We start from the raw sequence: 27522 nt of genomic DNA on the forward strand, positions 1-27522 counted from the left end.
ACGTCGCCGGAGACCAACTTAGAAAGTCGTGCAATGCAGGTGAGAGTGCCGTGGACCCAGGCTTGGCTGTGCACAAAGGATTTCAGCCGGAAGTGCACAGGGGCCGGAGTAGCTGCAAAAGTCGCGGTTCCCAGCAATGCAGTCTAACGAGGTGAGGCAAGGACTTACCTCCACCAAACTTGGACTGAAGAGTCACTGGACTGTGGGAGTCACTTGGACAGAGTTGCTGGATTTGAGGGAACTCGCTCGTCGTGCTGAGAGGAGACCCAAGGGACCGGTAATGCAGCTTTTTGGTGACTGCGATTGCAGGGGGAAGATTCCGTCGACCCACGGGAGATTTCTTCGGACCTTCTAGTGCAGAGAGGAGGCAGACTACCCCCACAGCATGCACCACCAGGAAAACAGTTGAGAAGGCGGCAGGATCAGCGTTACAGAGTTGCAGTAGTCGTCTTTGCTACTATGTTGCAGTTTTGCAGGCTTCCAGCGCGGTCAGCAGTCGATTCCTTGGGAGAAGGTGAAGAGAGAGATGCAGAGGAACTCGGATGAGCTCTTGCATTCGTTATCTAAAGTTTCCCCAGAGACAGAGACCCTAAATAGCCAGAAAAGAGGGTTTGGCTACCTAGGAGAGAGGATAGGCTAGCAACACCTGAAGGAGCCTATCAGGAGGAGTCTCTGACGTCACCTAGTGGCACGGGCCACTCAGAGCAGTCCAGTGTGCCAGCAGCACCTCTGTTTCCAAGATGGCAGAGGTCTGGAGCACACTGGAGGAGCTCTGGACGCCTCCCAGGGGAGGTGCAGGTCAGGGGAGTGGTCACTCCCCTTTCCTTTGTCCAGTTTCGCGCCAGAGCAGGGCTAAGGGGTCCCCTGAACCGGTGTAGACTGGCTTATGCAGAATTGGGCACATCTGTGCCCAAGAAAGCATTTCCAGAGGCTGGGGGAGGCTACTCCTCCCCTGCCTTCACACCATTTTCCAAAGGGAGAGGGTGTCAGACCCTCTCTCAGAGGAAGTTCTTTGTTCTGCCATCCTGGGCCAGGCCTGGCTGGACCCCAGGAGGGCAGATGCCTGTCTGAGGGGTTGGCAGCAGCAGCAGCTGCAGTGAAACCCCAGGAAGGGCAGTTTGGCAGTACCAGGGTCTGTGCTACAGACCACTGGGATCATGGGATTGTGCCAACTATGCCAGGATGGCATAGAGGGGGCAATTCCATGATCATAGACATGTTACATGGCCATATTCGGAGTTACCATGGTGAAGCTACATATAGGTAGTGACCTATATGTAGTGCACGCGTGTAATGGTGTCCCCGCACTCACAAAGTTCAGTGAATTGGCTCTGAACAATGTGGGGGCACCTTGGCTAGTGCCAGGGTGCCCTCACACTAAGTAACTTTGCACCTAACCTTTACCAGGTAAAGGTTAGACATATAGGTGACTTATAAGTTACTTAAGTGCAGTGTAAAATGGCTGTGAAATAACGTGGACGTTATTCCACTCAGGCTGCAGTGGCAGGCCTGTGTAAGAATTGTCAGAGCTCCCTATGGGTGGCAAAAGAAATGCTGCAGCCCATAGGGATCTCCTGGAACCCCAATACCCTGGGTACCTCAGTACCATATACTAGGGAATTATAAGGGTGTTCCAGTAAGCCAATGTAAATTGGTAAAAATGGTCACTAGCCTGTTAGTGACAATTTGGAAGTAATGAGAGAGCATAACCACTGAGGTTCTGGTTAGCAGAGCCTCAGTGAGACAGTTAGGCACCACACAGGGAACAAATACATGCACACCTATGAGCACTGGGGCCCTGTGTGACAGGGTCCCAGTGACACATACATATAGGCCACAAACCTATGAGCACTGGGGTCCTGACCAGCAGGATCCCAGTGACACATAACAACCATACTGAAACATAGTGTTTTCACTATGAGCACTGGGGCCTGGCTATCGGGATCCCAGTGAGACAGTGAAAACAGTGACAAACACCCTGACATACCCTCACAAACAGGCCAAAAGTGGGGGTAACAAGGCTAGAAAGAGGCTACTTTCTCACACAACCCCCCCCCCCCCAAACGAAGGACAATAAGGCTAACCTTGGCCAGTTGAGACTTTATTGTCTAAGTGGTGATAAGTAGAGAGTAGCTCTGCAATAGACTGGTTACTCCCTTTATCATCCACTATATGGTTACTTCCCTGTGGGGATGTAAACCACCCTGTTTGAAGTTTTTTAGCTAACCAACAATGTGAAGATGTATTTTCAGATTTTCTATCAGTAAGTTTTAGTTTAGAGCAGTGGGAATTATCCACTGAACCTATTTGTAATGATGGAAATGCCAGACAGGGATGCTGTCTCAGTAAAGCCATAGCTGGGCAAAAACTTTGTCCATTTGGCTGGAAGAGAGAACAGGGATGCTGTTTCTCTTGGGTTGGAGCAGGGCAGGGATGCTGTCCTATGAGCTCCACACTAGGGCAGGGATGCTGTCCTAAGTGTTGTGAGGTAGTGCAGGGTTTCTGCACTAAAGTTTCTCTGGGAGGGTTGGAGGGATGCTCCATGTTAACTAAAATGGTGCTGTTTTTCTCACCAATGTTGGTTATCCCACAGAGAGGTACTTCCACCTCAGGGAGTCCAGCTTTGCCAGCTGATGATTCCCTTGGACCAGGTGCCACCCCAGGAGAGGTTTCTCCCACCACAGGAATGTTATCCTGAATGGTAGGGTGGTTAGGGGATACTGTGATACCCTTTTTACCTGTTGATGGAGAGGGATCCTGAGTTTTCAGGCCTTCTCTCCTTTGCTTTTTCATTTCACTTGAAATGAGAGGGAACAATTCCTCGGGGATGCCCAGCATGGCTGCATGGGCATAAAACTCTATATCAGCCCAACCTGAGGCCTCTAGGTCATTAACTAAGAGACAGTCTACAGGTAAGCTAGGTGATACCACCACCTGCTTAGGGCCAGTAACTCCACCCCAACTAAACTGAATTATAGCTAAGGGAAGAAACTTAGTGGAGTTATGGACATCAATAATCTTATACTGTTGTCCAATGATGTGTTGATCAGGGTGCACTAGGTTGTCAGTCACCAAAGTGAAACTGGCACCTGTGTCCCTGTAGGCCAAGGCCTCAACACCATTTATTGAAACTGTCTGCCTGTACTTATCCATTGTAAGGGGACAAGCAGCCAGTGTGGCAAGGCCAATGCCACTAGGTGTGACAGAAACTGTCTTGGGACTGATTACATCAGTTTCCACTGTGGACCCATAAGTGAACCCAACTACACCCTTTGCTTGACTGTTGCCAGCAGTCCCACCACTAGTACCACTACTGCTAGGGGCACTAGAGCTTGATGTATTAGTGGTGGTAGGCTCAGGGGGTTTACCTGGACAGGACTTATCCCCTGGCCTATGGCCTCTGTTTTTACACACAAAGCACCAAGGCTTTTTAATGTGTGCAGGTTGGGAAGAAGAGGAAGAATTTGTTTTATCCCCACCCTCTGAAGAGTGTTTAAGATTTGAAGTGGGATCTTTGGTTTTACCCTTATCCCCATGCTTATCTTGAGATTTTTCACCATCTTTCTTCTTATTGCCATCTTTGTCACCCCCTGTATGAACTTTTCTGTTCACCCTTGTTCTGACCCATTTGTCTGCCTTCTTTCCCAATTCTTGGGGAGAGGTCAGATCAGAGTCTACCAGGTACTGGTGCAACAAATCAAACACACAATTATTAAGTATATGCTCTCTCAGGATTGTGTTATACAGGCTTTCATAATCAGTAACTTTACTGCCATGTAACCACCCCTCCAAGGCCTTCACTGAATGGTCAATGAAATCAACCCAGTCTTGTGAAGACTCCTTTTTGGTCTCTCTGAACTTTATCCTGTACTGTTCAGTGGTTAAGCCATAACCATCCAGGAGTGCATTCTTAAGAACTGTAAAATTATTGGCATCATTTTCTTTCACAGTAAGGAGCCTATCCCTACCTTTTCCACTAAATGATAGCCATAGGATAGCAGCCCACTGCCTTTGAGGGACATCCTGTACAACACAGGCCCTCTCAAGTGCAGCAAACCACTTGTTAATGTCATCCCCCTCCTTATAAGGGGGTACTATCTTGTGCAGATTCCTGGAATCATGCTCTTTTGCAGGATGACTATGGGGAATACTGCTGCTGCCACCATGGGTATCTAAACCCAACTTCTGTCTTTCCTTCTCTAATTCAAAAGACTGTCTATCCAAATCCAGCTGTTGCTTTTTAAGCTTCAGTCTGGTTTGTTCCACCCTCAACTTATTGAGTTCCCTCTCTAACATTCTGTCATCAGGGTTGGTGGGAGGGACATTTCTAGAAACAGAGCTATGATGGGAATGAACATAAGGAGACCTGTCCCTTACAGAAGCCAACTTAACAGCTTGGTTTACAGAAACATTACTACCAGTATGATGAGAATAAATGCTTTTGCTCTGATGTGAGACAACACTATTTCTATGGTGTGGCTCATCATCATTACCATCTATGCTAGATTGTCTAGTAATGGGCAGGCTAGGAAGTTTCTTTCCTGAATCTTTTCCTGGGGGAGTCCCTGAATCTGATTGGGAACTATTTTGTACTTTTTCAACAGATGGGGCACCTATGGCCTTATCCTGTTCTCTAAGCATATTAATTAATAGTTCTAAGGCAGGATTCTTCCCTACACTCAAACCTCTCTCTATACAGAGACTCCTTGCTCTTTTCCAGCTAAGGTTGTCATATGCAAGTTTGGACAGATCAACACTTTGGCCTGTGCCAGACATTTTTTAGAGAGAGTTAAAGTGATAGAGAAAGAGACAAAAGTTTTCAGAACTTTTTGGAAAGACAGAAAAAAAAACTTTTTAAACTTTTAAGAACTTTTTGAAAGTTTAGAAGTACTTTTCACCACTTAGAAAAGAGTGAAAAGAGGAAATGCAAAACTTCTTGGCTATGTGTATATACACTGACCTTGTTTTGTATATTTTTCTCTTATGAAAAGTACAATGACAAGAGTGGTAAGTAGTCTCAAGCACTGATCCCACCACTGCACAACCAATGTAGGAGGCTGGACTGGCTTGTAGTGAGTACCAAGGGGTACTTGCACCTTGCACCAGCCCCAGGTATCCCTTATTAGTGTATAGGGTGTCTAGCAGCTTAGGCTGATAGATAATGGTAGCTTAGCAGAGCAGCTTAGGCTGAACTAGGAGACGTGTGAAGCTACTACAGTACCACTTAGTGTCATATGCACAATATCATAAGAAAACACAATACACAGTTATACTAAAAATAAAGGTACTTTATTTTTATGACAATATGCCAAAGTATCTTAGAGTGTACCCTCAGTGAGAGGATAGGAAATATACACAAGATATATATACACAATAGCAAAAATATGCAGTATAGTCTTAGAAAACAGTGCAAACAATGTATAGTTACAATAGGATGCAATGGGGAAACATAGGGATAGGGGCAACACAAACCATATACTCCAAAAGTGGAATGCGAACCACGAATGGACCCCAAACCTATGTGACCTTGTAGAGGGTCGCTGGGACTATTAGAAAATAGTGAGAGTTAGAAAAATAACCCTCCCCAAGACCCTGAAAAGTGAGTGCAAAGTGCACCAAAGTTCCCCTAAGGACAAAATAGTCGTGTTAGAGGAATAATGCAGGAAAGACACAAACCAGCAATGCAACAACTGTGGATTTCCAATCTAGGGTACCTGTGGAACAAGGGGACCAAGTCCAAAAGTCACAAGCAAGTCGGAGATGGGCAGATGCCCAGGAAATGCCAGCTGCGGGTGCAAAGAAGCTTCAACTGGACAGAAGAAGCTGAGGTTTCTGCAGGAACGAAAAGAGCTAGAGACTTCCCCATTGGTGGACGGATCCCTCTCGCCTTGGAGAGTCGTGCAGAAGTGTTTTCCCGACAGAAGGACGCCAACAAGCCTTGCTACACGCAAATCGTGCTTTTGGCGTTTTTGGACGCTGCTGGGGCCCAGGAGAGACCAGGAGGTCGCAAATTGGACCTGCCGAGAGAGTGGACGTCGAGCAAGACAAAGAGCCCTCAATGAAGCAGGTAGCTCCTGGAGAAGTGCCAGAAACAGGCACTACGAGGATGCGTGAAACGGTGCTCGCCGAAGTTGCACAAAGGAGTCCCACGTCGCCGGAGACCAACTTAGAAAGTCGTGCAATGCAGGTTAGAGTGCCGTGGACCCAGGCTTGGCTGTGCACAAAGGATTTCCGCCGGAAGTGCACAGGGGACGGAATAGCTGCAAAGTCGCGGTTCCCAGCAATGCAGCCCAGCGAGGTGAGGCAAGGACTTACCTCCACCAAACTTGGACTGAAGAGTCACTGGACTGTGGGGGTCACTTGGACAGAGTCGCTGGATTCGAGGGACCTCGCTCGTCGTGCTGAGAGGAGACCCAAGGGACCGGTAATGCAGCTTTTTGGTGCCTGCGGTTGCAGGGGGAAGATTCCGTCGACCCACGGGAGATTTCTTCGGAGCTTCTGGTGCAGAGAGGAGGCAGGCTACCCCCACAGCATGCACAAGCAGGAAAACAGTCGAGAAGGCGGCAGGATCAGTGTTACAGAGTTGCAGTAGTCGTCTTTCCTACTATGTTGCAGGTTTGCAGGCTTCCAGCGCGGTCAGCAGTCGTTTCCTTATCAGAAGGTGAAGAGAGAGATGCAGAGGAACTCGGCTGAGCTCATGCATTCGTTATCTCCAGTTTCCCCAGAGACAGAGACCCTAAATAGCCAGAAAAGAAGGTTTGGCTACCTAGGAGAGAGGAAAGGCTACTAACACCTGAAGGAGCCTATCAGCAGGAGTCTCTGACGTCACCTGGTGGCACTGGCCACTCAGAGCAGTCCAGTGTGCCAGCAGCACCTCTGTTTCCAAGATGGCAGAGGTCTGGAGCACACTGGAGGAGCTCTGGACACCTCCCAGGGGAGGTGCAGGTCAGGGGAGTGGTCACTCCCCTTTCCTTTGTCCAGTTTCGCGCCAGAGCAGGGGCTAAGGGGTCCCTGAACCGGTGTAGACTGGCTTATGCAGAATTGGGCACATCTGTGCCCAACAAAGCATTTCCAGACGCTGGGGGAGGCTACTTCTCCCCTGCCTTCACACCATTTTCCAAAGGGAGAGGGTGTCACACCCTCTCTCAGAGGAAGTTCTTTGTTCTGCCATCCTGGGCCAGGCCTGGCTGGACCCCAGGAGGGCAGCTGCCTGTCTGAGGGGTTGGCAGCAGCAGCAGCTGCAGTGAAACCCCAGGAAGGGCAGTCTGGCAGTACCAGGGTCTGTGCTACAGACCACTGGGATCATGGAATTGTACCAACAATGCCAGGATGGCATAGAGGGGGCAATTCCATGATCATAGACATGTTACATGGCCATATTCGGAGTTACCATGGTGAAGCTACATATAGGTAGTGACCTATATGTAGTGCACGCGTGTAATGGTGTCCCCGCACTCACAAAGTTCAGTGAATTGGCTCTGAACAATGTGGGGGCACCTTGGCTAGTGCCAGGGTGCCCTCACTCTAAGTAACTTTGCACCTAACCTTTACCAGGTAAAGGTTAGACATATAGGTGACTTATAAGTTACTTAAGTGCAGTGTAAAATGGCTGTGAAATAACGTGGACGTTATTCCACTCAGGCTGCAGTGGCAGGCCTGTGTAAGAATTGTCAGAGCTCCCTATGGGTGGCAAAAGAAATGCTGCAGCCCATAGGGATCTCCTGGAACCCCAATACCCTGGGTACCTCAGTACCATATACTAGGGAATTATAAGGGTGTTCCAGTAAGCCAATGTAAATTGGTAAAAATGGTCACTAGCCTGTTAGTGACAATTTGGAAGTAATGAGAGAGCATAACCACTGAGGTTCTGGTTAGCAGAGCCTCAGTGAGACAGTTACGCACCACACAGGGAACATATACATGCACACCTATGAACACTGGGGCCCTGTGTGACAGGGTCCCAGTGACACATACATATAGGCCACAAACCTATGAGCACTGGGGTCCTGACCAGCAGGATCCCAGTGACACATAACAACCATACTGAAACATAGTGTTTTCACTATGAGCACTGGGGCCTGGCTATCGGGATCCCAGTGAGACAGTGAAAACAGTGACATACACCCTGACATACACTCACAAACAGGCCAAAAGTGGGGGTAACAAGGCTAGAAAGAGGCTACTTTCTCACAGATACAGAGGTATGATGGGAATGAACAGAAGGAGACCTGTCCCTTACAGAGGGCACCCTAACAGCTTGGCTAACAGAAACATCAGTACCACTGTGGTGTGAATAAATGCTTTTGCTATGATGTGAGACAACACTATTTGTATGGTGTGGCTCTTCATCATTACCAACTATGCTAGACTGTCTTGTAATGGGAAGGCTAAGAAGTTTCTTTCCTGAACCTTTACCTGGGGGAGTCCCTGGATCAGATTGAGAACGATTAGCTACTTTTTCAACAGATGGGGCACTTTTAGCCTTATCTTGTTCTCTAAGCATGTTAAGTAACAGTTCCAAGGAAGGATTCTTCCCTACACTCAAACCTCTCCCTATGCAGAGACTCCTTGCTCCTTTCCAGCTAAGGTGATCATATGCAAGTTTGGACAGATCAACATTTTGGCCTGTGCCAGACATTTTTAGAGAGAGTTAAAGTGATAGAAAAAGAGAAAAAGTTTGACAGAGCTTTTTAGAAAGACAGAGAAAAAACTTTTAAAACTTTTTAGAACTTTTTAGAAGGTTTAGAAGTACTTTTCAGCACTTAGAAAAGAGTGAAAAGAGGAAATGCAAAACTTTTTGGCTATGTGTATATACACTGAACTTGTTTTGTATATTTTTCTCTTATGAAAAGTACAATGACAAGAGTGGTAAGTAGTCTCAAAGCACTTATCCCACCACTGCACAACCAATGTAGGAGGCTGGACTGGCTTGTAGTGAGTACCAAGGGGTACTTGCACCTTGCACCAGGCCCAGTTATCCCTTATTAGTGTATAGGGTGTCTAGCAGCTTAGGCTGATAGATAATGGTAGCTTAGCAGAGCAGCTTAGGCTGAACTAGGAGACGAGTGAAGCTCCTACAGTACCACTTAGTGTCATATGCACAATATCATAAGAAAACACAATACACAGTTATACTAAAAATAAAGGTACTTTATTTTTATGACAATATGCCACAGTATCTTAGAGTGTACCCTCAGTGAGAGGATAGGAAATATACACAAGATATATATACACAATAGCAAAAATATGCAGTATAGTCTTAGAAAACAGTGCAAACAATGTATAGTTACAATAGGATGCAATGGGGACACATAGGGATACTGGCAACACAAACCATATACTCCAAAAGTGGAATGCGAACCACGAATGGACCCCAAACCTATGTGACCTTGTAGAGGGTCGCTGGGACTATTAGAAAATAGTGAGAGTTAGAAAATTAGCCCTCCCCAAGACCCTGAAAAGTGAGTGCAAAGTGCACTAAAGTTCCCCCAAAGACAAAGAAGTCGTGATAGAGGAATAATGCAGGAAAGACACAAACCAACCATGCATCAACGGTGGATTTCGAATCTAGGGTACCTGTGGAACAAGGGGACCAAGTCCAAAAGTCACAAGCAAGTCGGAGATGGGCATATGCCCAGGAAATGCCAGCTGTGGATGCAAAGAAGCTTCTACTGGACAGAAGAAGCTGAGGTTTCTGCAGGAACGAAAAGGGCTAGAGACTTCCCCTTTGGTGGACGGATCCCTCTTGCCGTGGAGAGTTGTGCAGATGTGTTTTCCCGCCGAAAGAACGCCAACAAGCCTTGCTAGCTGCAAATCGTGCGGTTAGTGTTTTTGGATGCTGCTGTGGCCCAGGAGGGACCAGGAGGTCGCAAATTGGACCAGGAGGTAGAGGGGACGTCGAGCAAGACAAGGAGCCCTATCACTAGCAGGTGGCACCCAGAGAAGTGCCAGAAACAGGCACTACGAGGATGCGTGAAACGGTGCTCACCCGAAGTTACACAAAGGAGTCCCACGTCGCCGGAGACCAACTTAGAAAGTTGTGCAATGCAGGTTAGAGTGCCGGGGACCCAGGCTTGGCTGTACACAAAGGATTTCTGCCGGAAGTGCACAGGGGCCGGAGTAGCTGCAAAAGTCACGGTTCCCAGCAATACAGTCTGGCGTGGGGAGGCAAGGACTTACCTCCACCAAACTTGGACTGAAGAGTCACTGGACTGTGGGGGTCACCTGGACACAGTTGCTGGATTCGAGGGACCTCGCTCGTCATGCTGAGAGGAGACCCAAGGGACGGGTAATGCAGCTTTTTGGTGCCTGCGGTTGCAGAGGGAAGATTCCGTCGACCCACGGGAGATTTCTTCTGAGCTTCTAGTGCAGAGAGGAGGCAGACTACCCCCACAGCATGCACCACCAGGAAAACAGTCGAGAAGGCGGCAGGATCAGCGTTACAGAGTTGCAGTAGTCGTCTTTGCTACTATGTTGCAGTTTTGCAGGCTTCCAGCGCGGTCAGCAGTCGATTCCTTGGCAGAAGGTGAAGAGAGAGATGCAGAGGAACTCGGATGAGCTCTTGCATTCGTTATCTAAAGTTTCCCCAGAGACAGAGACCCTAAATAGCCAGAAAAGAGGGTTTGGCTACCTAGGAGAGAGGATAGGCTAGCAACACCTGAAGGAGCCTATCAGGAGGAGTCTCTGACGTCACCTGGTGGCACTGGCCACTCAGAGCAGTCCAGTGTGCCAGCAGCACCTCTGTTTCCAAGATGGCAGAGGTCTGGAGCACACTGGAGGAGCTCTGGACCCCTCCCAGGGGAGGTGCAGGTCAGGGGAGTGGTCACTCCCCTTTCCTTTGTCCAGTTTCGCGCCAGAGCAGGGCTAAGGGGTCCCCTGAACCGGTGTAGACTGGCTTATGCAGAATTGGGCACATCTGTGCCCAAGAAAGCATTTCCAGAGGCTGGGGGAGGCTACTCCTCCCCTGCCTTCACACCATTTTCCAAAGGGAGAGGGTGTCACACCCTCTCTCAGAGGAAGTTCTTTGTTCTGGGCCAGGCCTGGCTGGACCCCAGGAGGGCAGATGCCTGTCTGAGGGGTTGGCAGCAGCAGCAGCAGCTGCAGTGAAACCCCAGGAAGGGCAGTTTGGCAGTACCAGGGTCTGTGCTACAGACCACTGGGATCATGGGATTGTGCCAACTATGCCAGGATGGCATAGAGGGGGCAATTCCATGATCATAGACATGTTACATGGCCATATTCGGAGTTACCATTGTGAAGCTACATATAGGCAGTGACCTATATGTAGTGCACGCGTGTAATGGTGTCCCCGCACTCACAAAGTCAGGGAAATTGGCCCTGAACAATGTGGGGGCACCTTGGCTAGTGCCAGGGTGCCCTCACACTAAGTAACTTTGCACCTAACCTTTACCAGGTAAAGGTTAGACATATAGGTGACTTATAAGTTACTTAAGTGCAGTGTAAAATGGCTGTGAAATAACGTGGACGTTATTTCACTCAGGCTGCAGTGGCAGGCCTGTGTAAGAATTGTCAGAGCTCCCTATGAGTGGCAAAAGAAATGCTGCAGCCCATAGGGATCTCCTGGAACCCCAATACCCTGGGTACCTCAGTACCATATACTAGGGAATTATAAGGGTGTTCCAGTAAGCCAATGTAAATTGGTAAAAATGGTCAATAGCCTGTTAGTGACAATTTGGAAAGAAATGAGAGAGCATAACCACTGAGGTTCTGATTAGCAGAGCCTCAGTGAGACAGTTAGTCACTACACAGGTAACACATTCAGGCACACTTATGAGCACTGGGGCCCTGGGTTACCAGGGTCCCAGTGACACATACAACTAAAACAACATATATACAGTGAAAAATGGGGGTAACATGCCAGGCAAGATGGTACTTTCCTACAGGGTTCCCTTTGAAAGGGTAGGGGTTGACATAGTTGGCCCCCTTGACCCTCCTACTGCTTCAGGCAATAGGTTTATCTTGGTGGTAGTGGACCATGCCACAAGATATCCTGAAGCTATTCCTTTAAGGACCACTACAGCACCTGCAGTGGCAAAAGCCCTCCTGGGAATATTTTCTAGGGTGGGCTTCCCAAAGTAAATAGTATCAGACAGGGGAAGCAATTTCATGTCTGCATACTTAAAGGCAATGTGGAAGAAGTGTGGTGTGACTTACAAGTTCACTACACCCTATCATCCACAAACAAATGGACTGGTGGAGAGATTTAACAAAACTCTCAAAGGCAATTGGCAACATCCTGGTCCCTCCTGGGCCACAGCAGCATTCAAAAACACTAACCGCACGATTTGCAGCTAGCAAGGCTTGTTGGTGGTCTTTTGGCAAGAAAACACTTCTGCACGACTCTCCACGGCGTGAGGGATCTGTCCTCCAATGGGGAAGTCTCTAGCCCTTGTCGTTCCTGCAGAAACCTAAGCTTCTACTGTCCAGTAGCAGCTTCTTTGCACCCACAGCTGGCATTTCCTGGGCATCTGCCCATCTCCGACTTGCTTGTGACTTTTGGACTTGGTCCCCTTGTTCCACAGGTACCCTCGACTGGAAATCCATCGTTGTTGCATTGCTGGTTTGTGTCTTTCCTGCAGAATTCCCCCTGGAGAGATTTAAGAAAACTCTCAAAGGCATGATTATGGGTCTCCCTGAAAAACTCTGCAGGAGATGGGATATCCTTTTACCATGCCTCCTTTTTGCCTACAGGAAGGTACCCCAGAAAGGAGTGGGCTTCAGCCCCTATGAACTCCTCTTTGGACACCCTGTTAGGGGTCCACTAACACTTGTCAAGGAGGGTTGGGAACAACCTTTAAAAGCTCCAAAACTAGATATTGTGGATTATGTACTTTGCCTCAGATCAAGGATGGCTGAGTATATGAAAAAGGCCAGTAAAAACCTTCAGGCCAGCCAAGAGCTCCAGAAGCAATGGCATGATCAGAAGGCTGTTTTGGTTCAGTACAAACCAGGGCAGAAAGTGTGGGTCTTGGAGCCTGTGGCCCCAAGAGCACTCCAAGATAAATGGAGTGGACCCCACACAATTGTTGAAAAAAAGGGTGAAGTCACCTACTTAGTTGACGTAGGCACTGCCAGGAGTCCCATTAGGGTGCTCCATGTCAACCACCTGAAACCCTACTATGACAGGGCTGATCTCACCCTGCTCATGGCAACTGATGAGGGACAGGAAGAAGACAGTGATCCTCTACCTGATCTCTTCTCTTCCACAGAACAAGATGCTCTTGTGGAAGGTGTAGTTTTGGCTGATTGTCATACTGCTGAGCAGAAAGACCATTGCATAAATCTCCTGGGTCAGTTTTCTGAGCTCTTCTCTACTGTGCCAGGTACCACTTCTTGGTGTGAGCACACTATAGATACTGGAGACAGTTTACCTGTCAAAAGTAAGATCTATAGGCAGCCTGACCATGTCAGGGACTGCATAAAGCAAGAGGTGCAGAAAATGTTAGAACTGGGAGTGGTTGAGCATTCTGAAAGTCCATGGGCTTCTCCTGTGGTACTTGTACCAAAACCCCTTTCCAAAGATGGAAAGAAGGAAATGCGGTTTTGTGTAGACTACAGAGTTCTCCACCCAGTAACCAAAACTGATGCTCACCCTATACCCAGGGCAGATGAGCTCATAGATACACTGGCATCTGCCAAGTATCTAAGCACTTTTGATTTGACTGCAGGGTATTGGCAGATCAAATTATCAGAAGATGCTAAACCTAAAACTGCATTTTCAACCATTGGAGGACATTACCAGTTCACTGTAATGCCTTTTGGATTGAAAAATGCACCTGCCACTTTTCAGAGGTTGGTGAACACAGTCCTGCAAGGGCTGGAAGCTTTCAGTGCAGCATATTTGGACGATATAGCTGTCTTTAGCTCCAGCTGGGATGATCACCTGGTCCACCTATGGAAAGTTTTAGAGGCCCTGCAAAAGGCAGGCATCACTATCAAGGCTTCAAAGTGCCAGATAGGGCAGGGTAAGGTGGTTTATCTGGGACACCTTGTTGGTGGGGAACAGATTGCACCACTTCAGGGGAAAATCCAAACAATTATTGATTGGGTTCCCCCTACCACTCAGACTCAGGTGAGAGCCTTCCTAGGCCTCATTGGGTATTACAGGAGGTTCATTAAGAACTATGGCTCCATTGCAGCCCCTCTTAATGACCTCACATCCAAGAAAATGCCTAAAAAGGTATTATGGACAGCAAACTGTCAGAAAGCTTTTGAGGAGCTGAAGCAGGCCATGTGCTCTCCACCTGTCCTGAAAAGCCCTTGTTACTCTAAAATATTCTATGTCCAAACTGATGCATCTGAATTAGGAGTAGGGGCAGTCCTATCACAACTTAATTCTGAGGGCCAGGATCAACCTGTTGCTTTTATTAGTAGGAGGTTGACCCCTAGAGAAAAGCGTTGGTCTGCCATAGAGAGGGAGGCCTTTGCTGTGGTCTGGGCTCTGAAGAAGTTGAGGCCATACCTGTTTGGCACTCACTTCATGTGAGAAAGTAGCCTCTTTCTAGCCTTGTTACCCCCACTTTTGGCCTGTTTGTGAGTGTATGTCAGGGTGTTTTCACTGTCTCACTGGGATCCTGCTAGCCAGGGCCCAGTGCTCATAGTGAAAACCCTATGTTTTCAGTATGTTTGTTATGTGTCACTGGGACCCTGCTAATCAGGACCCCAGTGCTCATAAGTTTGTGGCCTATATGTATGTGTTCCCTGTGTGGTGCCTAACTGTCTCACTGAGGCTCTGCTAAGCAGAATCTCAGTGGTTATGCTCTCTCATTTCTTTCAAATTGTCACTAACAGGCTTGTGACCAATTTTACCAATTTACATTGGCTTACTGGAACACCCTTATAATTCCCTAGTATATGGTACTGAGGTACCCAGGGTATTGGGGTTCCAGGAGATCCCTATGGGCTGCTGCATTTCTTTTGCCACCCATAGGGAGCTCTGACAATTCTTACACAGGCCTGCCACTGCAGCCTGAGTGAAATAACGTCCACGTTATTTCACAGCCATTTACCACTGCACTTAAGTAACTTATAAGTCACCTATATGTCTAACCTTTACCTGGTAAAGGTTAGGTGCAAAGTTACTTAGTATGAGGGCACCCTGGCACTAGCCAAGGTGCCCCCACATTGTTCAGAGCCAATTCCCTGAACTTTGTGAGTGCGGGGACACCATTACACGCGTGCACTACATATAGGTCACTACCTATATGTAGCTTCACAATGGTAACTCCGAATATGGCCATGTAACATGTCTAAGATCATGGAATTGCCCCCTCTATGCCATCCTGGCATTGTTGGCACAATTCGATGATCCCAGTGGTCTGTAGCACAGACCCTGGTACTGCCAAACTGCCTTTCCTGGGGTTTCACTGCAGCTGCTGCTGCTGCCAACCCCTCAGACAGGTTTCTGCCCCCCTGGGGTCAAGCCAGGCTTGTCCCAGGATGGCAGAACAAAGGACTTCCTCTGAGAGAGGGTGTTACACCCTCTCCCTTTGGAAAATGGTGTGAAGGCAGGGGAGGAGTAGCCTCCCCCAGCCTCTGGAAATCCTTTCTTGGGCACAGATGTGCCCAATTCTGCATAAGCCAGTCTACACCGGTTCAGGGACCCCTTAGCCCCTGCTCTGGCGGGAAACTGGACAAAGGAAAGGGGAGTGACCACTCCCCTGACCTGCACCTCCCCTTGGAGGTGTCCAGAGCTCCTCCAGTGTGCTCCAGACCTCTGCCATCTTGGAAACAGAGGTGCTGCCAGCATACTGGACTGCTCTGAGTGGCCAGTGCCACCAGGTGACGTCAGAGACTCTTTCTGATAGGCTCCTTCAGGTGTTAGTAGCCTATCCTCTCTCCTAGGTAGCCAAACCCTCTTTTCTGGCTATTTAGGGTCTCTGTCTCTGGGGAAACTTTAGATAACGAATGCAAGAGCTCATCAGAGTTCCTCTGCATCTCTCTCTTCACCTTCTGCCAAGGAATCGACTGCTGACCGCGCTGGAAGCCTGCAAAACTGCAACATAGTAGCAAAGACGACCACTGCAACTCTGTAACGCTGATCCTGCCGCCTTCTCGACTGTTTTCCTGCTTGTGCATGCTGTGGGGGTAGTCTGCCTCCTCTCTGCACCAGAAGCTCCGAAGAAATCTCCTGTGGGTCGACGGAATCTTCCCCCTGCAACCGCAGGCACCAAAAAGCTGCATTACCGGTCCCTTGGGTCTCCTCTCAGCACGACGAGCAAGGTCCCTCGAATCCAGCAACTCTGTCCAAGTGACCCCCACAGTCCAGTGACTCTTCAGTCCAAGTTTGGTGGAGGTAAGTCCTTGCCTCACCTCGCTAGACTGCATTGCAGGGAACCGCAACTTTTGCAGCTACTCCGGCCCCTGTGCAGTTCCGGCGGAAATCCTTTGTGCACAGCCAAGCCTGGGTCCACGGTACTCTAACCTGCATTGCACGACTTTCTAAGTTGGTCTCCGGCGACGGGGGACTCCTTTGTGCAACTTCGGCGAGCACTGTTTCACGCATCCTCGTAGTGCCTGTTTCTGGCACTTCTCCGGGTGCTACCTGCTTCAGAGAGGGCTTCTTGTCTTGCTCGACATCCCTTCTCTCTCCTGGTCCAATTTGCTACCTCCTGGTCCTTCCTGGGCCTCAGCAGCGTCCGAAAAGGCTAACCGCACGATTTGCAGCTAGCAAAGCTTGTTGGCATTCTTTCGGCGAGAAAACACTTCTGCACGACTCTCCACGACGAGCGGGATTCGTCCACCAAAGGGGAAGTCTCTAGTTCTTTTCGTTCTTGCAGAAACCGCAGCTTCTTCTGTCCAGTAGAAGCTTCTTTGCACCCGCAGCTGGCATTTCCTGGGCATCTGCCCATCTCCGACTTGCTTGTGACTTTTGGACTTGGTCCCCTTGTTCCACAGGTACCCTAGATTGGAAATCCTCAGTTGTTGCATTGTTGGTTGGTGTCTTTCCTGCATTATTCCTCTATCACAACTCTTTGTCTTTTGGGGAACTTCAGTGCACTTTGCACTCACTTTTTAGGGTCTTGGGGAGGGCTAATTTTCTAACTCTCACTATTTTCTAATAGTCCCAGCGACCCTCTACAAGGTCACATAGGTTTGGGGTCCATTCGTGGTTCACATTCCACTTTTGGAGTATATGGTTTGTGTTGCCCCTATCCCTATGTGTCCCCATTGCATCCTATTGTAACTATACATTGTTTGCACTGTTTTCTAAGACTATACTGCATATTTTTGGTATTGTGTACATATAACTTGTGTATAATTGCTATCCTCATACTGAGGGTACTCACTGAGATACTTTGGCATATTGTCATAAAAATAAAGTACCTTTATTTTTAGTATATCTGTGTATTGTGTTTTCTTAGGATATTGTGCAAGTGACACTAGTGGTACTGTAGTAGCTTCACACGTCTCCTAGTTCAGCCTAAGCTGCTCTGCTAAGCTACCATTATCTATCTGCCTAAGCTGCTAGACACCCTATACACTAATAAGGGATAACTGGGCCTGGTGCAAGGTGCAAGTACCCCTTGGTACTCACTACAAGCCAGTCCAGCCTCCTACACTTCATTGTTCAAACAGACCACAAACCTCTACTTTGGCTAAAACAAATGAAAGGTGAAAATCCTAAATTGTTGAGGTGGTCCATATCCCTACAGGGAATGGACTATACAGTGGAACATAGACCTGGGAGTAGCCACTCCAATGCAGATGGACTCTCCAGATATTTCCACTTAGACAATGAAGACTCATCAGGTCATGGCTAGTCTTATTGTCCTTCGTTTGGGGGGGGTTGTGTAGGAAAGTACCATCTTGCCTGGCATGTTACCCCCATTTTTCACTGTATATATGTTGTTTTAGTTGTATGTGTCACTGGGACCCTGGCATCCAGGGCCCCAGTGCTCATATGTGTGCCTGAATGTGTTACCTGTGTAGTGACTAACTGTCTCACTGAGGCTCTGCTAACCAGAACCTCAGTGGTTATGCTCTCTCATTTCTTTCCAAATTGTCACTAACAGGCTAGTGACCAATTTTACCAATTTACATTGGCTTACTGGAACACCCTTATAATTCCCTAGTATATGGTACTGAAGTACCCAGGGTATTGGGGTTCCAGGAGATCTCTATGGGCTGCAGCATTTCTTTTGCCACCCATAGGGAACTCTGACAATTCTTACACAGGCCTGCCACTGCAGCCTGAGTGAAATAACGTCCACGTTATTTCACAGTCATTTTACACTGCACTTAAGTAACTTATAAGTCACCTATATGTCTAACCTTTACCTAGTAAAGGTTAGGTGCAAAGTTACTTAGTGTGAGGGCACCCTGGCACTAGCCAAGGTGCCCCCACATTGTTCAGGGCCAATTCCCCGGACTTTGTGATTGCGGGGACACCATTACACGCATGCACTACATATAGGTCACTACCTATATGTAGCTTCACAATGGTAACTCCGAATATGGCCATGTAACATGTCTATGATCATGGAATTGCCCCCTCTATGCCATCCTGGCATAGTTGGCACAATCCCATGATCCCAGTGGTCTGTAGCACAGACCCTGGTACTGCCAAACTGCCCTTCCTGGGGTTTCACTGCAGCTGCTGCTGCTGCCAACCCCTCAGACAGGCTTCTGCCCTCCTGGGGTCCAACCAGGCCTGGTCCAGGATGGCAGAACAAAGGACTTCCTCTGAGAGAGGGTGTTACACCCTCTCCCTTTGGAAAATGGTGTGAAGGCAGGGGAGGAGTAACCTCCCCCAGCCTCTGGAAATGCTTTCTTGGGAACAGATGTGCCTAATTCTGCATAAGCCAGTCTACACCGGTTCAGGGGACCCCTTAGCCCTACTCTGGCGCTAAACTGGACAAAGGAAAGGGGAGTGACCACTCCCCTGACCTGCACCTCCCCTGGGAGGTGTCCAGAGCTCCTCCAGTGTGCTCCAGACCTCTGCCATCTTGGAAACAGAGGTGCTGCTGGCACACTGGACTGCTCTGAGTGGCCAGTGCCACCAGGTGACGTCAGAGACTCCTTCTGATAGGCTCCTTCAGGTGTTGCTAGCCTATCCTCTCTCCTAGGTAGCCAAACCCTCTTTTCTGGCTATTTAGGGTCTCTGTCTCTGGGGAAACTTTAGATAACGAATGCAAGAGCTCATCCGAGTTCCTCTGCATCTCTCTCTTCACCTTCTGCCAAGGAATCGACTGCTGACCGCGCTGGAAGCCTGCAAAACTGCAACATAGTAGCTAAGACGACTACTGCAACTCTGTAACGCTGATCTTGCCGCCTTCTCGACTGTATTCCTGGTGGTGCATGCTGTGGGGGTAGTCTGCCTCCTCTCTGCACTAGAAGCTCCGAAGAAATCTTCCGTGGGTCGACGGAATCTTCCCCCTGCAACCGCAGGCACCAAAAAGCTGCATTACCGGTCCCTTGGGTCTCCTCTCAGCACGACGAGCAAGGTCCCTCGAATCCAGCAACTGTGTCCAAGTGACCCCCACAGTCCAGTGACTCTTCAGTCCAAGTTTGGTGGAGGTAAATCCTTGCCTCCCCACGCCAAACTGCATTGCTGGGAACCGCGACTTTTGCAGCTACTCCGGCCCCTGTGCACTTCCGGCGGAAATCCTTTGTGTACAGCCAAGCCTGGGTCCCCGGCACTCTAACCTGCATTGCACGACTTTCTAAGTTGGTCTCCGGCGACGTGGGACTCCTTTGTGTAACTTCGGGTGAGCACCGTTTCACGCATCCTCGTAGTGCCTGTTTTTGGCACTTCTCCGGGTGCTACCTGCTGCTGAGAGGGCTCCTTGTCTTGCTCGACGTACCCTCTACTACCTCCTGGCGCAATTTGCGACATCCTGGTCCTTCCTGGGCCACAGCAGCACCCAAAAACGCTAACCGCACGATTTGCAGCTAGCAAGGCTTGTTGGCGTTCTTTTGGCGGGAAAACACTTCTGCACGACTCTCCACGGCGTGAGGGATCCGTCCTCCAAAGGGGAAGTCTCTAGCCCTTGTTGTTCCCGCAGAAACCTTAGCTTCTTCTGTCCAGTAGAAGCTTCTTTGCACCCACATCTGGCATTTCCTGGGCATCTGCCCATCTCCGACTTGCTTGTGACTTTTGGACTTGGTCCCCTTGTTCCACAGGTATCCTCGACTGGAAATCCATTGTTGTTGCATTGCTGGTTTGTGTCTTTCCTGCAGTATTCCTCTATCACGACTTCTTTGTCCTTGGGGGAACTTTAGTGCACTTTGCACTCACTTTTCAGGGTCTTGGGGTGGGCTATTTTTCTAACCCTCACTAATTTCTAATAGTCCCAGCGACCCTCTACAAGGTCACATTGGTTTGGGGTCCATTCTTGGTTCGCATTCCACTTTTGGAGTATATGGTTTGTGTTGCCCCTATCCCTATGTGTCCCCATTGCATCCTATTGTAACTATACATTGTGTGAAACGGTGCTCACCCGAAGTCGCACAAAGGAGTCCCACGTCGCCGGAGAACAACTTAGGAGGTCGTGCAATGCAGGTTAGAGTGCTGTGGACCCAGGCTGGACTGTGCACAAAGGATTTCCGCCGGAAGTGCACGGAGGCCGGAGTAGGTGCAAAAGTCGCGGTTCTCGTGGACTGTGGGAGTCACTTGGACAGGGTTGCTGGATTCAAGGGACCTAGCTCGTCATGCTGAGAGGAGACCCAGTGTACCGGTGATGCAGTTCTTTGGTGCCTGCGGTTGCAGGGGGACGATTCCGTCGACCCACGGGAGATTTCTTCGGAGCTTCTAGTGCAGAGAGGAGGCAGACCCCCCACAGCATGCACCACCAGGAAAACAGTTGAGAAGGCAGCAGGATCAGCGTTACAGAGTTGCAGTAGTCGTCTTTGCTACTTTGTTGCAGTTTTGCAGGCTTCCAGTGCGGTCAGCAGTCGATTCCTTGGCAGAAGGTGAAGAGAGAGATGCAGAGGAACTCGGATGAGCTCTTGCATTCGTTATCTAAGGAATCCCCAGAGAGAGAGACCCTAAATAGCCAGAAAAGAGGGTTTGGCTACCTAGGAGAGAGGATAGGCTAGCAACACCTGAAGGAGCCTATCAGAAGGAGTCTCTGACGTCATCTGGTGGCACTGGCCACTCAGAGCAGTCCAGTGTGCCAGCAGCACCTCTGTTTCCAAGATGGCAGAGGTCTGGAGCACACTGGAGGAGCTCTGGACACCTCCCAGGGGAGGTGCAGGTCAGGGGAGTGGTCACTCCCCTTTCCTTTGTCCAGTTTCGCGCCAGAGCAGGGCTAAGGGGTCCCTGAACCGGTGTAGACTGGCTTATGCAGAAATGGGCACCATGTGTGCCCATGAAAGCATTTCCAGAGGCTGGGGGAGGCTACTCCTCCCCTACCTTCACACCATTTTCCAAAGGGAGAGGGTGTAACACCCTCTCTCAGAGGAAGTCCTTTGTTCTGCCATCCTGGGCCAGGCCTGGCTGGACCCCAGGAGGGCAGAAGCCTGTCTGAGGGGTTGGCAGCAGCAGCAGCTGCAGTGAAACCCCAGGAAAGGCAGTTTGGCAGTACCAGGGTCTGTGCTACAGACCACTGGGATCATGGGATTGTGCCAACTATGCCAGGATGGCATAGAGGGGGCAATTCCATGATCATAGACATGTTACATGGCCATATTCGGAGTTACCATTGTGAAGCTACATATAGGTAGTGACCTATATGTAGTGCACGCGTGTAATGGTGTCCCCGCACTCACAAAGTCCGGGGAATTGGCCCTGAACAATGTGGGGGCACCTTGGCTAGTGCCAGGGTGCCCTCACACTAAGTAACTTTGCACCTAACCTTTACCAGGTAAAGGTTAGACATATAGGTGACTTATAAGTTACTTAAGTGCAGTGTAAAATGACTGTGAAATAACGTGGACGTTATTTCACTCAGGCTGCAGTGGCAGGCCTGTGTAAGAATTGTCAGAGCTCCCTATGGGTGGCAAAAGAAATGCTGCAGCCCATAGGGATCTCATGGAACCCCAATACCCTGGGTACCTCAGTACCATAGACCAGGGAATTACAAGGGTGTTCCAGTAAGCCAATGTAAATTGGTAACATTGGTCACTAGCCTGTTAGTGACAATTTGAAAGAAATGAGACAGCATAACCACTGAGGTTCTGATTAGCAGAGCCTCAGTGAGACAGTTAGTCACTACACAGGTAACACATTCAGACACACTTATGAACACTGGGGCCCTGGCTGGTAGGGTCCCAGTGACACATACAACTAAAACAACATATATACAGTGAAAAATGGGGGTAACATGCCAGGCAAGATGGTACTTTCCTACACAACCCCCCCCCCCAAACGAAGGACAAAAAGACTAGCCATGACCTGATGAGTCTTCAATGTCTAAGTGGAAATATCTGAAGAGTCCATCTGCATTGGAGTGGCTACTCCCAGGTCTATGTTCCACTGTATAGTCCATTCCCTGTAGGGATGTGGACCACCTCAATAATTTAGGATTTTCACCTTTCATTTGTTTTAGCCAAAGTAGAGGTTTGTGGTCTGTCTGAACAATGAAGTGAGTGCCAAACAGGTATGGCCTCAACTTCTTCAGAGCCCAGACCACAGCAAAGGCCTCCCTCTCTATGGCAGACCAACGCTTTTCTCTAGGGGTCAACCTCCTACTAATAAAAGCAACAGGTTGATCCTGGCCCTCAGAATTAAGTTGTGATAGGACTGCCCCTACTCCTAATTCAGATGCATCAGTTTGGACATAGAATTCTTTAGAGTAACAAGGGCTTTTCAGGACAGGTGCAGAGCACTTGGCCTGCTTCAGCTCCTCAAAAGCTTTCTGACAGTTTGCTGTCCATAATACCTTTTTAGGCATTTTCTTGGATGTGAGGTCATTAAGAGGGGCTGCAATGGAGCCATAGTTCTTAATGAACCTCCTGTAATACCCAGTGAGGCCTAGGAAGGCTCTCACTTGAGTCTGAGTAGTAGGGGGAAGCCAATCTATAATAGTTTGGATTTTCCCCTGAAGTGGTGCAATCTGTTGCCCACCAACAAGGTGTCCCAGATAAGCCACCTTCCCCTGCCCTATCTGGCACTTTGAAGCCTTGATAGTGAGGCCTGCCTTTTGCAGGGCCTCTAAAACTTTCCATAGGTGGACCAGGTGATCATCCCAACTGGAGCTAAAGACAGCTATATCGTCCAGATATTCTGCACTAAAAGCTTCCAGCCCTTGCAGGACTGTGTTCACCAACCTCTGAAAAGTGTCAGGTGCATTTTTCAATTCAAAAGGCATTACTGTGAATTGGTAATGGCCTCCAATGCAGCAAAATGCAAAATGCAGTTTTAGGTTTAGCATCTTCTGATAATTTGATCTGCCAATACCCTGCAGTCAAATCAAAAGTGCTTAGATACTTGGCAGATGCCAGTGTATCTATGAGCTCATCTGCCCTGGGTATAGGGTGAGCATCAGTTTTGGTTACCTGGTTGAGACCTCTGTAGTCAACACAAAACCGCATTTCCTTCTTTCCATCTTTGGAATGAGGTTTTGGTACAACTACCACAGGAGAAGCCCATGGACTTTCAGAGTGCTCAACCACTCCCAGTTCTAACATTTTCTGCACCTCTTGCTTTATGCAGTCCCTGACATGGTCAGGCTGCCTATAGATCTTACTTTTGACAGGCAAGCTGTCTCCAGTATCTATAGTGTGCTCACACCAAGAAGTGGTACCTGGCACAGTAGAGAAGAGTTCAGAAAACTGACCCAGGAGATTTATGCAATGGTCTTTCTGCTCAGCAGTAAGACAATCAGCCAAAACTACACCTTCCACTAGAGCATCTTGTTCTGTGGAAGAGAAGAGATCAGGTAGAGGATCACTGTCTTCTTCCTGTCCCTCATCAGTTGCCATGATCAGGGTGAGATCAGCCCTGTCATAGTAGGGTTTCAGGCGGTTGACAAGAAGCACCCTAAGGGGACTCCTGGCAGTGCCTAAGTCAACTAAGTAGGTGACTTCACCCTTTTTTTCAACAATTGTGTGGGGTCCACTCCATTTATCTTGGAGTGCTCTTGGGGCCACAGGCTCCAAGACCCACACTTTCTGCCCTGGTTTGTACCTAACCAAAACAGCCTTCTGGTCATGCCATTGCTTTTGGAGCTCTTGGCTGGCCTGAAGGTTTTTACTGGCCTTTTTCATATACTCAGCCATCCTTGATCTGAGGCCAAGCACATAATCCACAATATCTTGCTTTGGAGCTTTTAAAGGTTGTTCCCAACCCTCTTTGACAGGTGTTAGTGGACCCCTAACAGGGTGTCCAAAGAGGAGTTCAAAGGGGTGAAGCCCACTCCTTTCTGGGGTACCTCCCTGTAGGCAAAAATGAGGCATGGTAAAAGGATATCCCATCTCCTGCTGAGTTTTACAGGGAGTCCCATAATCATGCCTTTGAGAGTTTTCTTAAATCTCTCCAGGGGGAATTCTGCAGGAAAGACACAAACCAGCAATGCAACAACGATGGATTTCCAGTCGAGGGTACCTGTGGAACAAGGGGACCAAGTCCAAAAGTCACAAGCAAGTCGGAGATGGGCAGATGCCCAGGAAATGCCAGCTGTGGGTGCAAAGAAGCTGCTACTGGACAGTAGAAGCTTAGGTTTCTGCAGGAACGACAAGGGCTAGAGACTTCCCCATTGGAGGACAGATCCCTCACGCCGTGGAGAGTCGTGCAGAATTGTTTTCTTGCCAAAAGACCACCAACAAGCCTTGCTAGCTGCAAATCGTGCGGTTAGTGTTTTTGGATGCTGCTGTGGCCCAGGAGGGACCAGGATGTTGCCAATTGCGTCAGGGCACAGAGGGGGCGTCAAGCAAGACAAGAAGCCCTCTCAGCAGCAGGCAGCACCCGCAAAAGTGCCAGAAACAGGCACTACGAGGATGCATGAAACGGTGCTCACCCGAAGTCGCACAAAGGAGTCCCACGTCGCCGGAGAACAACTTAGGAGGTCGTGCAATGCAGGTTAGAATGCCGTGGACCCAGGCTGGACTGTGCACAAAGGATTTCTGCCGGAAGTGCACGGAGGCCGAAGTAGCTGCAAAAGTCGCGGTTCCCAGCAATGCAGTCTGGCGTGGGGAGGCAAGGACTTACCTCCACCAAACTTGGACTGAAGAGTCACTGGACTGTGGGAGTCACTTGGACAGAGTTGCTGGAATCAAGGGACCTCGCTCGTCATGCTGAGAGGAGACCCAGGATAACGGGGATGCAGTTCTTTGGTGCCTGCGGTTGCAGGGGGACAATTCCGTCGACCCACAGGAGATTTCTTCGGAGCTTCTAGTGCAGAGAGGAGGCAGACTACCCCCACAGCATGCACCACCAGGAAAACAGTCGAGAAGGCGGCAGGATCGGCGTTACAGAGTTGCAGTAGTCGTCTTTGCTACTTTGTTGCAGTTTTGCAGGCTTCCAGTGCGGTCAGCAGTCGATTCCTTGGCAGAAGGTGAAGAGAGAGATGCAGAGGAACTCGGATGAGCTCTTGCATTCGTTATCTAAAGTTTCCCCAGAGACAGAGACCCTAAATAGCCAGAAAAGAGGGTTTGGCTACCTAGGAGAGAGGATAGGCTACTAACACCTGAAGGAGCCTATCAGAAGGAGTCTCTGACGTCACCTGGTGGCACTGGCCACTCAGAGCAGTCCAGTGTGCCAGCAGCACCTCTGTTTCCAAGATGGCAGAGGTCTGGAGCACACTGGAGGAGCTCTGGACACCTCCCAGGGGAGGTGCAGGTCAGGGGAGTGGTCACTCCCCTTTCCTTTGTCCAGTTTCGTGCCAGAGCAGGGCTAAGGGGTCCCCTGAACCGGTGTAGACTGGCTTATGCAGAATTGGGCACATCTGTGCCCAACAAAGCATTTCCAGAGGCTGAGGGAGGCTACTCCTCCCCTGCCTTCACACCATTTTCCAAAGGGAGAGGGTGTCACACCCTCTCTCAGAGGAAGTTCTTTGTTCTGCCATCCTGGGCCAGGCCTGGCTGGACCCCAGGAGGGCAGCTGCCTGTCTGAGGGGTTGGCAGCAGCAGCAGCTGCAGGGAAACCCCAGGAAGGGCAGTTTGGCACTACCAGGGTCTGTGCTACAGACCACTGGGATCATGGGATTGTGCCAACTATGCCAGGATGGCATAGAGGGGGCAATTCCATGATCATAGACATGTTACATGGCCATATTCGGAGTTACCATTGTGAAGCTACATATAGGTAGTGACCTATATGTAGTGCACGCATGTAATGGTGTCCCCGCACTCACAAAGTCCGGGGAATTGGCCTTGAACAATGTGGGGGCACCTTGGCTAGTGCCAGGGTGCCCTCACACTAAGTAACTTTTTACCTAACCTTTACCAGGTAAAGGTTAGACATATAGGTGACTTATAACTTACTTAAGTGCAGTGTAAAATGGCTGTGAAATAACGTGGACGTTATTTCACTCAGGCTGCAGTGGCAGGCCTGTGTAAGAATTGTCAGAGCTCCCTATGGGTGGCAAAAGAAATGCTGCAGCCCATAGGGATCTCATGGAACCCCAATACCCTGGGTACCTCAGTACCATATACTAGGGAATTATAAGGGTGTTCCAGTAAGCCAATGTAAATTGGTAAAATTGGTCACTAGCCTGTTAGTGACAATTTGAAAGAAATGAGAGAGCATAACCACTGAGGTTCTGATTAGCAGAGCCTCAGTGAGACAGTTAGTCACTACACAGGTAACACATTCAGGCACACTTATGAGCACTGGGGCCCTGGCTGGCAGGGTCCCAGTGACACATACAACTAAAACAACGTATATACAGTGAAAAATGGGGGTAACATGCCAGGCAAGATGGTACTTTCCTACAGCAGGTTGGGAAGGTTCCCTTCTAAATCCTTTGCTAGGGGTGCCCCAGGGTCAGATTGGGAACCATCAGCTAATTTCTCAACAGAAGTGCCAACTCTGGTCTTATCTTGTTAAATGAGCATATTAACCAACAGTTCTCTAGAGGGATTCTTCCCTACCCATAAACCTCTTTCAATGCAGAGACTCCTTGCTCCTTTCCAGCTAAGGTGATCATAAGCAAGTTTGGACAGATCAACAGTTTGGCCTGTACCAGACATTTTTAGAAAGTGTTGAAGGGACAGAAAAAGAAAAAAAAATGTTTTTTATAACTTTTTAAAGAACAGAAAAAAAACTTTTAAATTTTTTTAAAGAACTTTTTAGAAAGTGTAGAGGTACTTTTCAACACTTAGTAAAGAAGTGAGAGAAGAAAAGCAAAACTTTTTGGTTAGGTGTACATACCACTGAACTTGTTTTGTATATTTTTCTCTTATGAAAAGTACAATATGACAAAGTGGTAAGTATTTGCAAAGTACTTATCCCACCGCTGCACAACCAATGTAGGAGGCTGGACTGGCTTGTAGTGAGTACCAAGGGGTACTTACACCTTGCACCAGGTATCCCTTATTAGTGTAGAGGGGTGTCTAGCAGCTTAGGCTGATAGAAAAGGTAGCTTAGCAGAGCAGCTTAGGCTGAACTAGGAGACTAGT

The sequence above is a fragment of the Pleurodeles waltl genome, chromosome 3_1, assembly GCF_031143425.1.
Source record: "Pleurodeles waltl isolate 20211129_DDA chromosome 3_1, aPleWal1.hap1.20221129, whole genome shotgun sequence".
Classification (NCBI taxonomy): Eukaryota; Metazoa; Chordata; class Amphibia; order Caudata; family Salamandridae; genus Pleurodeles; species Pleurodeles waltl.